The 14,525-nt window shown below is 36.9% G+C and overlaps 1 long non-coding RNA gene across 1 annotated transcript; it reads left to right on the top strand.

Annotated features, from left to right (window-relative positions):
• The first annotated feature begins 5,325 nt into the window (after positions 1-5,325).
• LOC113071803 (uncharacterized) lies at positions 5,326-8,227 on the top strand. Its single transcript, XR_003280241.1, has 3 exons — positions 5,326-7,183; positions 7,278-7,388; positions 7,977-8,227. It is a non-coding gene; the product is annotated as an uncharacterized LOC113071803 (long non-coding RNA).
• Positions 8,228-14,525: the final 6,298 nt, after the last annotated feature.

Raw genomic sequence — 14,525 nt, 5'->3', positions numbered from 1 at the left:
TTTTTTTTTTGCAATCTTTTTTATTACAAAATAATTTGTTTTACTTTCAAACACCGAATGTATTATTTGAATAATAAAGACACAAAAATCATTCCAAACAATCCAAGGTGAGACAGAGTAATCAAAAAAACAATAGGCAAGGGTCAGGAGAGGCAGCAAATGATCAAAATGGAACAAGGTCACAGACAAAGTTGAAACCACAGGAAACAAGGAAAACATGTAAACTACAGCAAAACAAGACTTCGCAATCAAGGAGTGAGTAATCCAGACTTTATAGTATGAGATTAATGAGGTGATGAGCTACAGGAGAATATGATCAGTGAAGAGTCCGGGCAAAGGATCATGGGGAATGTATTCTGTGAGCCTATGACACCAGTCTAGGATGGAGTGCCCTCTGGTGACCATCAAGGGCATTTCCAGCAGTTGATCTTAACAACTTCAGGACATCAAATCTTCTTGCTTCTGAAAATTTTCATTAGGGTTCAATCTGCTGGAACCCTTCAAGAAAACCAAAAAAATGTATTGAACAAAATATGAATTTTGTAATACAGACAGATCTGTTTGTTTATTAAATTAATAGATACACTTAGAATTCAAAGGGGGGAAAAAGTCAAATGTAATCCCAAAATTGCCCTTCAGAATAAACATCTTTTACCCTCTCAAGTCCTGTATGATAATAATTTAACAGGCGCATGGATGGAACAAATATATTTTTTCCTCAGACATTAAATGGATTTAATGAGAAAATCGAGTCTCTGTCATCAGAAGAGATGATAACTGAGAACAATATGTTTGCCCAGCTTCGTGCTGAATTCAAGAAGTGGAATGATTATCTTAACAGTACAAAGACACACTGTGAGTATATTTTCACATTTAAGAAGCAGAGAGTTCAAATGAAAATGTAAAGGGTCAGGTAAATTCACAAGAAATCCATATTGTTCCAAAGTTAACAATTCAAAATGAGTTAAGCAAGAATTACAGAGGGATGGAACTGCCTGGTTTCATGAACTACAGATTCTTTAAGAAGATAATGCAGGACCATGTGGCCAAACTTAAGGATCCAGCCATTGATTTACTCAATGCCATAAAAGGTACCATCACACATATTTTTTTTTTTTAAAGACTTTCTGGTCATTGTGGAGAGCCTCCATTAAAAAAACAAAATATTAGATCAAGAACTGAATGACTAGTCTTTAGCACATCTTTGTTGTTCATTGTGTATTTCTTCTGAAGACATCATCATTAAGCAATTCACGGACGTGGTGAGTGAGTGCTTCCAGAAACTATCATGTCCTTTCAAAACATCACTAAGGTGAAAAAGGCCCTTTCAATTGCTCCTCAAATAATGAGAAATATTATAGTCCAAGTTGATCAAGTTGTCTTTCCTTTGTTCTTCTTACTTGATTCTGTAGGACAAAATCAACAAACATTCAGTTAACCCAACTAGAAAAGGCAGAGCAGAGGATCGCAGAGCAGTTTGAAATGGAAAACAGGATCTACACTCAAGATCCCATTTTCCTGAAGACCTTGAGTGAGATTACAAATGAGACTTTTTCAGAAAAGGAGTTACCTGTCTTTGACAAACCATGCAAGTATAAACAAATGCTGGAGGCGTATTATGAGGTAAACTTACAGTAGTTTTCATTGACAAATTGCACTGTGCTTGTGGTGTGATGACATAACTTATCTAATTGTTTCTTTCAGATTGTGGTGCAGCGGGTGGCTGACCAACTGCCCTGATGATCAACTTTTACATGCTGCAGGAGACGGCTCAGCTCCTGACTATTGACACAATGAAATTACTGGAAAAGCCAGATGTGCATGAGCTCCTGTCTGAGGACTCTGATGTCAGCAGAAGACGCAAAGACCTAAGAGCTCGTCTGAATCGTTTGACTACTGCTACAAAAACAATTAGCAATTTTCTAAATAATCACTAGAAGATATATCTGTAAAAACAACACAAAATACTAAATATAAAAATACGAATATATCTAATCTTAATCTTGTAATGTATCTGACAACCATCCATTTTCCAGACTTGTTTAAGCGTTGCAGGATTCGACAATTTAACCATATAACTTTTTGGTAACACTTTAGAATACTGTTTTATCATTACTGAATAATGACAAAAGAACACATGGGCTATACAATATTAGCAATATTATCTAACAAGATACTCTGATTAATTAATTAGTAAGTAATAGTGCTTAGTTGCGTTCACTATTTGCTAATCAGTAGCTAATTTTTTTTCTTACCTCCCTTAAGAACTAACAATAACTACTATTTACAGGTCCATAATTAATATAAATAATGTATAATTAAATCGGGGCATAGAGGAGAAACAATGATGTACATTATATGGAAGATAACGTGTTTTTTTGAACCTTAAACCATATGAACATTGATTTACACCAGATACACAAAATAATGTTCTTTTTAGCAACATCATATGACCCCTTTAAGGCATGTGTATATATTATGACAATCAAAAATTATTAGCAAGCTAAACAAAGTTTGGTAACACTTTAGAATATTGTTCCATTGTTAATGAATAACTAAAAATTGCTAATGTACTATTAACATTCTATTAACCACGATTAACTTTCAAAACCTCTGATTAATGATGTAGCAATAGCACTCTATTAGCGAATCAACAAATAAAATGTTTTCATTTATCCTGGATAACTAATAAATACAGGTTCATAATTAATGTGATTGATTAAATAGTGTATAATTAATTTTAAAGTAAGATCATGATAAAACACTAGTAATGACTCACTAAACCCTTCTAAAGGACTCACTATTTATGTGGATCAGTATTCTTGAGTGAAGATCACGGTAACCCACTAGTAATGATTTATGTGTTGCCAAATCTAGCAAAATTCACTTTAAAATACAGATCCCAAAAGAATCTGTAATATAGACATCACTACATGAGACAAAACTTTTACAAATTTAGTTAGGGTTAGGGTTAGCCAAATTTAGTTAGGGTTAACCCTAACCCAACCTAACCTAACCCTAAATTTTACAAATAAAAACCATTACAAATGAGGCATTTATTGCATTCAATGGGGACATGATTACTGATGATAATGACTCGTACTGTCTTTTTCGCACTTGGCAAACAACCAGCCTACTCTACAATGCTCAGAACTCGTGTTTGAATCATCATTGTCAAATTATTTAAATATAAAAAAACATACTTACAGGCGGTGAGTTAGAAGCGCCAGACTATCCTTGCAAAGTTGGAATTGCCCCACTTTATAGAAACAGCCTTTCTGCCACAGATGCATTGTAGGCTACTCTCACAGGAAACTGTCTATCCTACACAAAATGCGCTGCACACGTCTAAATATTTGGGTTGAACTGATCTGGAAAATTGTTGTAAATACAACCTAACCACTGATTTCTAGTTGTGTCCTCTTTTGGAAGGCCAAACAAAGTTTCGCTTTCACAACGATACACACAGCGACTCCACAACATGGTGGAATAAAAGTTTCGCCTTCTTTATTTGCGTGATCTTCCCACAAAGAGACGTAGACGCGGGGTGTGTTAGAATGAGCCGTTTTGGGTGTGGTTGACTTAACTTTATTATAGAATAAGTCTTTGGATTTGAGACCTAAGTCTTTGCAACTTTGTTTTTCACCAAGTATCTAACTCGCATCTATTGGCTGAAGTGGGGCACTCACCTACATTTTGTTTTCTAAATCATCTGGAAGTATCCGTGCTTTGACTACAGTGCATTATTTTCTTGTTATATGTTGAAAATTAAAATCACTTTTTTACCTTATTGATTGAATTGTGTGTGTGTGTGTGTGTGTTGCTTCAGTATGATAATATTAGGTGTAAAGCCATTTACTAAATATTGTTTCTAATGAACTGCTACAGCTATTAGTGTCAGCAAAGCAGTGTTAACTAGCTAGATGACAGACTATGTGTAACATAGGTAAGGTAAGGTACGTAAAAAACTGTACACGGATGCAGTGAATGCTATTTAATCACATCACTGTACAGTTAAATGTAGTTCGTAGAGTACAATACATAAGGTATAATACATTTTTAAATAGTAAATTATTTATTCCCACTAAGTTCAGGCTGATGAAATAAATTTGGTGTGTTCCAATTTGCAAAATCTGAAGATCTGATCAGTGGTGATCACCGTAACATGCAAGCTAGTCCAACTGTCATTCTGACATATTGCAAAAATCTTCTGTAACACCAAGGGCAATCAAGCACAGTTGTTTTCCCTCAACTGCACTGACCAAACCCACAATGTGACAGACTTGATGACGACATGACATAATATTCATTGTTTTGAGCAACTGTGGTGTTGCAGTGACAAAAGAGCAATATCTCTGTTTGGATATGTGATTGTTTTAATATTTCTGTGTATATATATATATATATATATATATATATATATATATATATATATATATATACACACTAGACATAGCATAATTTGTTTTATATTGACTTAACTAACCTAAAATAAAAAACGTATGGATTACGCCAGCAAGCAGGAATAATGCCCAGAATGCATGTGAATTACAAGGAAATGAATTTCAAGGAAAGGTAGAATATGGATTTCAATGCAAACTGTCAAGTACTAACATTAATTTTCTGTTTTACTTCTGTTGCCATGTTTATATGTTAAAGGAATAGTTAACTCCTAAAAAGCATCATACAATCTTTGAAAAACTCCAGAGTGATTAAATAATACCTGAGTTTTTCTTTTTCCCCCAATGTAACCGTTACATTCATGGACTTTGAGTTTCCTTATTTGGTAATTTTCCTGTTCTTGTTTGGTTTATTGATTAATCCCCACCTGTCTCCATTCACCTGATCACCTCCCTCGTGCTTAAATACCCTGTCTTTTGAGTTCCTTCTTCTCCTTGATTATTGTTTCTTGACTTGAGTATTGTAATGTATTTTGTAGGATGTGCCCTTATTCTCCTGTGATCATTAAAAGAACCCCTTTGTATATCGTCTTCCTCGTGCGCCTTCACTACACACCAGCAGCCATAACATTATAAATGTTATATTGGGATTTAAACCCAGATCCCCCAAAATGTTATTAATTTTGTCTCCTGTGACTGTCAACAATAATAAATTACATTCCCATATAGTATTCCACAGTAATAAATAAAAATTACTGTAACGGGACAAGCACACGACAGACACAGTGGGTGTGGCGTCGGTCCTCGGAGACGCTCTTATTACAGTTTTTATCGATTGCCAAGACATTTCTTGAAAGCTGCTCTCCTTTTCTCTAAACCGTGAACACAAAACCCGATTTTCAAACTACATTCACAAAACCTCAGACTCCTCTTGCAAAACCAAACTTTCACCTCAAAACTGTTCAATCTGTGCTCAAAACTGAACTATATTGTCAAATCGTCAAGTCAAGACTATTGTCGAGACGATCAAAATTAAAAACACTATTGAACAGTCACTAAACACTACGTAGAAAAATAGAATACACAATGCTCAGGACATGAAGCTGGAGAAACAAATGTTTATTCTTCACTGTAGGCTAAATGCATGTTGCAAAACAAAAACAAAAAAAACTGTGCAATTAGTACTTGTACAAAAAGACAAAACAGAAATCTTATTTGTTTGCCACTTGTGTACAGTAAGTCCATGTAAAAATAAAGTACAAAAATATACAAATTAGTGCATTACTCAGCCACGGCATCATGTCTCCGTACTGGGTCAGGCCACAGGACTTCATCCACATCACAGGCCACATTTTGTCTGGCCAGGCAATGGGGGAAAAAAACCCTGGCATGCTGTATCCAGGCTTGCCATGCCTCCACACCTATGTCGCCAGACACAAGTCCCATGGCTTGCAGGAGATTTACCCTGGTGTAAGGTTGGCGTCCATATACCTTCCACTACCATGAGGAGAAGAATTCCTCAATGGGGTTTAGGAAAGGGGAGTACGGTGGAAGGCAAAGATTGATAAAACCTTGGTTCATATTGAACCACTCTCTAACCTGGAGGGCTCTGTGAAAACTCACATTGTCCCAAAAAACTACATAGCTGGGATGCTCATCCTGCTGCCCTAACAGAGCATCTCACATGTGATTGAGGAAAATGAAGAGCTGGTGGGTGTTGTAGGACAACCCCATGACTGCTGATGGCAGCACATAATGTGACATTGCCACCACGCTGCCAACAATGGCCGACGGCCAATCAGATTATGGCCTCTCCTCCTTTTGGTGAGATTAAATCCAGCTTAATCCATGTAGATGTATTCATGGGGTCTTTCCATTGCATCCAGTTGAAAACCCCTCTGTAGAAATAGATAGTTTTGTAAGTGATACTGAAAAAGTGATTTAAGCCACTACAGTATGTGTACTATGTGTACTATATACTATGTGTCTGGATATATGCCAACCTGTACATATTGGAATCTTTGCTCTTTGACTCTGTCTGAGTTTTTATCTGATCGACACTCTGCGGTCAGTAGGCATCCATAAGGACTTGGCATTACCAACTATTGTATTGATTGGAGATTAAAGTTCTGGAAAAAGCTCTGTGTTGGAAGCGCTGTCTGGAGTTGCGTTACCAAGAGGGAGTGGTGAGGACCAATTTTACTCTTCTTTGCTACTGGTTGTTCATACAAACTCTAAGCGAACTCTTATCTCTCCAGTATTGCTCATTGGTTGTCTGGTGTCTTTGGAGGTCTTTGGAGTAACCTGAACTCATTGTAATGTTCATAGAACCTCCAGTCTGAACCATTGACACAAGGCAGGATGGATCAAGGGATTCATGTTGCTGTGCCAAAGTCTGACACTACCATCTGCAAGTTGCAGCAGAAAATTGGTCTGGCACCAACAAGCCACTTAAATCAGATTTCTTCAGATTGAATTCAGATTTGCTGGTCAGATATTTGCATCAGTAAGATGTACTTGTAAACTGAGTGTATTTACATTTGAATTAAAATTAAAGAATGATTTTGTTTTGTCAGTGCCTGCACTGTTATAAAGCTCTTGTCACATAATTTTCCACTTTAGTTTTCTTTTGATTGCTAACTTAATTTTTCTTTGCTGTAGGAATTGTGACCAGATATGTCCATTAGAGTTGAGGTTGAAGAAGGTAACAGAAGTCAACTGGAAGGCTGTTTTAACTTACAATAAGAAAACAGATGAATCTGTGAATTCCTCATGATTTGCAGGTTAGTTGTATTGCTTGCAGTGTCTTTTTTTCTTAATTGTAAATGATTCATTCAGCTGGTTTGAAAAGGTCAGTTTATAACTGTTTTGTTGCAGGTCCTATTAAAGCCAGCAAACTGGTGAATGGAAAGGTAGCACAGTCAACTCGCAATGAGGAGAAATTTGAATTTACAAATCCTTTATCAGTTAAAGAACATGTTGCCGCAGGTTAGTAAAACTGCTGGAGAACTGTGATACTGGTATATAATAAACAGATCAAAATCTCAAGATGAAGTCACAAGAAGTTATTATATGAACAAATGTATTTTTTTGATGTGAATGGATGATTGTAGTCTTGGATGCTGATTTGTCAATTCAGCATTCCAATTCACAATATCACTGCGCAGAACCCACAGAATATCTGTTATACTTAACACTAGTGTAGTGACCTATGGGCTATGCCTGGCTTAACAATAGTGGCCTATGACTATAAAAGCCTTGGCTACCATGCCAAACAGCTTAAAAATAATGGCCTATGACTTTAGCTTAACTCTAATCAGACATGAACTACAGTATGTGTAACGTTCACAAGTGTCAACAAGATGGTGTAACCACCTTTTCCTTCAGTGCAATAAACACCACAAATAATGTATTATCTAGGGTCGAAGGTATTAAGAGTAAAGTAGTCTAGTGCTCTAGGTTCTTATAGAGCCAAATCTTTATAAAACCCAAAGATTAGATCACTGAATGCCTCATAGTTGTAGCACATCTGCATCATGGGTATTTGTCTTTTTGATTTATGTATTTCTTCCAAAGACATTGTCATTAATAAATTCACTTATATGGTGAGCGAGTGTTTCCAAAACTGTTCTTCAAACCATTATTAAGGTAAATAATGCTCCTTAATTCCTCCTCATATATTGCAAAGATTGATGATTTTTGTCCAGTTTTATCAAGTTGTCTTTCCTTTGTTCTTCTTTACTTGATTCTGTAGGAAAAAATCAACAACATTCAGTTAACCCAACTAGAAAAGGCAGAGCAGAGCAGTTTGAAATGGAAAACAGCATCTACACTCAAGATCCCATTTTCCTGAAGATCTTGAGTGAGATTACAAACAAGACTTTTTCAGAAAAGGAGTTACCTTTGACAAACAATGCTGTTACGATCAAATGATGGATGCGTATTATGAGGTAGATATATAGTACTTAGATCTTCTTTCAATTACAAATTGCACTGTGCTTGTGGTGTGAGGAAGTAACTTTTTTAATTCACTCCTTTGTTTCCCTTCTTGAAGATTGTCTATTGACTATAGATTGACTATAGGATATATCTGAAATTACATCTAATGTATCTTCCATCCAAAAATCCATTGACAACTTATCCCATAAAACTTTCTTCGGCTAGATACTTTTCCCCACAATTTCAAAGACAAGGCTTAAGCCTCTGACTAAAATGTAGCTGTTTTAACTGAAGATTTGTCTGAACTTACACTGAAGATTTATCTGAAAACATGTCAGTGTCTTTGTTTTGTCTCATGATTCACACCATGATTTTCTAGATTAATTAATTTTTTATTATTATTAAAATGACATATTTCTAAGGCACATTAATAAAAAAAATTGGGGGGCTGATTCCTGACTTAATCTAATCTGAGAAACCAGGCTCATGATTTTTATAATATATACATACATTAACCTGAATCGTGTGCATTTTTCCATGTTGTTTACCAAAGCATCTGAATCAATTAAATGTATCAGTGCTTTAATCACAGTACAATATTTTTTTATTACTTTGTGATCTGTTGAAAATTAAAATCACCTTTTCCTTGATTCCTTTTTTTTTTTTTTTTTTTTGGTCAGTATAATAATATTAGGTGTAAAACCATTTCAAAATAACGTATCCAATGCTACAGCCTATACTAAGTTTGTCTAAACCTTTTATAGTGTCACAAAGGTTGTGTTAACTGGCTACATGACAGAGATTAAATATATATATATATATATATATATATATATATATATATATATATATATATATATATATATATATATATATATATATATATATATTTCTTCAATAAACATAAGCAGGCCAAAATCTGGTCCCTACGTGGATGGTAGACTCTTTGAATAAAGCTTCCCTGCTGCTGCACTTAGTTTTATTCCGGTCAGCATTGGTCCCTCATTCCCTGACATTTATGGGTGCAAAAGTCCTAGTATAATAATGCAGACTTCAGATTGCAAAAAGAAGCGACCTTTTGATGAAGCATTAAACCGGTTCCTTTAAAAAAGGAGCTTCCTTTTGGTGAGGCATTAAACTCTCATTAGTTCCCCACTTTAATCCTTAATTGTACTTCTTTGTTTAAGATGGTAGCACATCCTGATGGCCATATTGAGCTTGTCAGGATGCGGCACACTATCCTTCTATGAGAAGGCCTTTATCAAAGCACAAGTTCAAATCCACCTGTTGCATGCATAAGCCTGAGTCTGGTTCCTCACTAAAGATAAGCAGGCCAGAGCCTGGCCCCTATGTGGATGGTAGAACCTTTGATAAAATCTAGTTGGATGCTCAAATTAAGTTTTATTCCGGCCAGCAGAAGGCGCTCATTCCCTGACATGTATGAGTTTAAAAGTCCTAGTATAATGATACGGAGTTCAGACTGTAAAAAGAAGCGATTTAACCGTTAAAACCCACTTTTTAAAGTGGGAGCGTCCAGTCAGAGCCATTAAAAAAATAGAGTTGCGACGAACTTTGATCTCGCCGGTGTCGCCGCGCGGTCACGTGGTTTATGGAGTTCACCAAACAAACCTGCAAAAAATACAGTTGAATAGGTTCACCAATCAGGTATGTACAGGTAATTTTTTTTTGGTAAACATTACAGCATATTATGTATTAATTATTACGTCGATGACATGTACACTATCATATTTATTCTGTTTTTCTTAACTCTCAGGTAGGCCTATTGCTTTTTTATAATGTGACCAAAATATTTTTCAGTTAAATAAGTGTTGTATATTTGAGTTCAATAATATTTATTTAATATTTTAAGGAGATGTTTTGGTACCAAATACTATTTGAGCAATAATTATAGTACATAATTAGGCTACTTAAAAGTTTTTTATTATTATTATTTCTAATATGTCTACTACTTATATTACAATTAGTGCAGTATTTAAGGTTAAACTAGAGAAAAGGGGTTTAAATTCCTAAGCAAAGAGGCAAATAAGAGTCTTTTTTACATAAAAAAAACAAACAAACAAAACTTTTCGTTTGTAATGTCATGGTCATCCCACTTTACTAAATATATTTAGAAAATTGCAGGCCATACCTGCTTACTTATTTTTAAGTTCTTCATTTGAATAAATATTTAGACATGATTAAACACTAGATTTTTAAATTAGAAATGAAAATAAAATAACTTACATCATTCAGTGGTGCTAAAAGGCGGACAGCAGTGAAGTATTTCTTCTTTACAAAAAGTGTTTTTCTTTACAAAACTTTACTTCACAATATTCCAAGCATAATATTGTACTTTTTACTGCACTGCATTTAATATTAAATATCATTTAAAACTTAATTACATTAGAAATCTAATATTTTCTTACTTTACTCATGTAAAAGTAATTCAAAGATTTCTTGAGTACAAAAAAAGTACTTTTTTAATTTTACATTTTTAATGCTCGTAAGTTTTTAAGGTAAAACAAACAACAACTTTTATTTATGAAATGAAGCGCAGTAAAAATTTTGGCATATGCTTTGGAATGTAGTGAAGTAAAGTTTACTTTGAAAGCATGTAGAAGTAAAGAAACATCTGCCTGTGCAGTGCTCCTGTAGTCAACACCGCCATCTAGATGTTTATGTTGACATTTTTATTTGTAGTTGGTCCCCTTGTGCTACACAAGAGTCAGAGAGACAAAAAGTAAGTTATGTTTTTGAAGACATAGGTGTTTCATTCAGAAGCGCAGTGCAGTGTTTACTTTCCTGCTTACACTAGCCGTGTTTCCACTGTCGGGCCAGTGCCAGCCAGGGCTTAATACGGGCCGGGCGGGGCTAATAGCCTCCGGCCAGTAGCACCGAGGCCAGAATAGCGCAGGGTTTCCACAGTCACGGCCTGAAGCTCTGCTCCGCGTCACTTAAACATGCCCTTAACACGCCTTTCAGGAACAACGCAACCCCATCATTTCACCAACAAAGAGAAGTTATCAGAAAACTAAGAAATAAGTCACTGGAACTAGCGCGATCACAAAATGAATATGATAAAAGTGGCCATTTGTTTGCATGCTTTGTTATATATATAAATTAAAAAGCTTCAATGTTTTACTATAGAATAAGTGATACATTGATCATAATGAATTCATTTATCAGGACTCAAAATTTGTCACAGAAATACATTTATTTATTTATTTTTACGCTTAAGCGTTATGAAAATAGCCAGCTTGTTCAATCGAGTCTGTTTCTCTTTATTTGTAGCCTATAAATCACATTTAGAATGAATGATAATATCTATATTTTTATAAAAAATCCTGAACAAAAACCATTATTATATTGCTAAACAAGTCTGCCGCGTTTCAACAGCTCATTCCACGCAGCGCTAGGAAAGAAGAGTGTCAACCACCTGTGGCTCATTCGCGCTCGTCTTCTTTGCAGCGCCCTCAATGACAATGCAAATGGCTAGACCTGAGTTCAACAGCCAAGGCCTCTCGTTCTCAGGCTCCCAATAAAAGTTCCTGATTCCTTCACTTGTCTTCAGAGGCCAGACCCTCCTTTAGAGAATGAGGATGAACCGCACAAGTGTATTCGCCTCTATCAATGTGGCCTCCTGGATCAGATATGTATGGTCCCGCCATTTTAGGTCGAGTCTTTATGCAAGCACATCCTCATATACTCTGCACGTTCCAGTCTTCAGAGTTCTAGGAAAAGTCCAAGGGTCATGCAAGCATGCCCAGTTTATGACGGCGTTCAAAGCCCCCATTCTTCATGTGGTGGATTGGCCCGACAGGATATCTGGACGTCTTCCTGTTATGGAACTCCCTGCCACTCAGGTGCCTTGGTGCCATATGCAGGAAAATCAGTTGAATATGTCAAAAGTGGAATGACTAAGGCCTCTTGCAGATTTTTGGGCCGCGTGGAGATGCTTGCCCAACATCTCACTGTGGGTGCTACGCACCATTCGACATGGTTACACCATCCAATTTCAAAAAGGGCCACCTCCTTTCAGCGAGGTTCTTCCTACAAAGGTACGTCCTGGGGAGGCCTCGATTCTAAATCAAGAGATTGTGTCACTCCTAGACAAAGGGGCTATAGTAGAGGTACACCCCACTCAGATGGAGTCAGGTTTTTACAGGGGATATGCGATTTTGGACTTCGTCGACTTCATTGTTTAAATCTTGCTCTCAGAGTGAGCAAGTTCAAGATGCTAACAATGAAGTCTCAGATCCAATCCGAGGATTGGTTGTAACCATCGAACCAAAGGATGCATACTTTCACATCCAGTTCACTAGCTAGGACCACGCCACAAACAAGCTATGAAACTGGGGAACAGTAGAAAGAGGATGAAGGGGTCGAGGGAATGGGATGATGGTCAGGTTGATCAGGGTATCTTGAATTGATGGCTCAGGGAGACTCAGGGTGGGGGTACCGTCTCTAGCATATATTTAGGCCAGACAATGAGGACCCCCAAAGTTGGGAAGAGCTGAGTTATGCGTGAGCTCAGAATGCCCGTTCCTACGGAGAGGATGCAGAGGCTGATTAGTTCAGGCGTTAGATGGTAAACGCAAGTTCTCGTTTTCGTAAGCCTTTAGAAGTATGAATGAGAGAAGCTGGGCAATTGCAGCCAGTGGTTATTCGTAGGAATACTTGATCCCTCAAGTAGGTTTAAATGCACGTGGGGATCTGAGGAAGGAATAAGTGCAAGATGTTAAGTTGTAGATATACGGTGGGTCGGTTGATGGGAAGGAAGCTTTGAGACCGTTCCAGCCGGAGATGTATCGTGAAGATCATGCTTGGAGCAAGGCAGTTAAGAATGGCTTTTTGGGAAGCTTATTTGGTGTTTGGTCAGTGGTATGACCGGCGAGAGATGCATGTTTATTCCGGAACCAAGTCTAACTTCTGAAATGGGAAACGAGACGAGAGTCGGTTTACGAGACTAAGAAGTCGTGGTAAAAGAGTTGCTTGGAGGAGTTGTTGTTGAGTAGATTAAGTGGGCCTATGCATGAATTGCATAACTGCCAAACATAATAATTCCTTGTTTATGGTTTCAATTTCTACTGCATCGTCTGAGCAGATGAGTAAAATCAGACTATTCAAACCCCCAAGGATTTTATGTAATGACTATGGGACATGTTTCATAATGTTGTGGAGACTGCTCTTGACTGTGAATTGTAGGAACTGAATTCCGGAGGCTGTTCAGAATCACCCGGCAACCACCATATTAACTGCTGAAGTCTACTTAGGGTGTTGCATCTGTATACAGTTCTTCTAGCTAGTGGCCTGTCGACTATGTCAGGTTCTTGATAGGAATGCGGAGGTGCTTTGCAAGTCAGTCTGCTGGTGTCGTAGGGTTATGAGAGCAGGAGTTTCTTGCGTGGCTCCGTCACAGAATGCACAGGTGTGGAGGCGCCTGTAGACGAGAGGCAGCCCTGACAGTGGCTGAAGAAAGGGTGGAAGAAAGGATGAAAGGATGTCTTGCACCACCATCATCTGAAGAGCCTTGGGTTATGGACTAACCTACAAAAGAGTGTCCTGCTGTGGTGTCCGCAAACAACGTTTTTGGGGGTGAACTTGGATTCGTGCATGATGCGGGCACGTCATTACAGGATTTTCTAAGTCAGTTCAAGATTATGTCTCAGACTTTTGGGCCTGCTCCACATGTGACCATTTCAGTGGTTGTGTGATTCAGCGATTCGCAGAGTTATGGTGACACGCAAGGGCTTATTCCCATGTAATACTGTGTGTTCTATCATTGAAATGTGATCGTTCAAGTAAAACAGTCATCAAACACTTATTGATGCCCTGTTATCTTGGATATGTGGAGGACTGTCTAAATTAAAATATTGGATCATTGGTAAGGTTAATTCCCCTATCCCCTCATTCATTCCTATTAAAGATTATTTAATCTATTTAGGTATTACCATATATGAAGACATAAAATTGGCAGATTCAATTTTAATAAATGTATACTTTTTTTTTTTTACTTAGCAACTGTACATAAGATTTTTGTCTGCGAGTCATTGGAGCACCAACATATTTCTAAGCCCGATGATGACACCATACAGTGTCATTCTAATAACCATATTCTACATTTTTGCTGCACAATATTCTTATGTTTTCATACATGATTTTAATGAAACTCCGCAACACACAATA

The sequence above is a fragment of the Carassius auratus genome, unplaced genomic scaffold, assembly GCF_003368295.1.
Source record: "Carassius auratus strain Wakin unplaced genomic scaffold, ASM336829v1 scaf_tig00008146, whole genome shotgun sequence".
Lineage (NCBI taxonomy): Eukaryota > Metazoa > Chordata > Actinopteri > Cypriniformes > Cyprinidae > Carassius > Carassius auratus.
The sequence above is the reverse complement of the archived record's forward strand: the minus strand, read 5'-3'. Positions and strand labels throughout refer to the sequence as shown.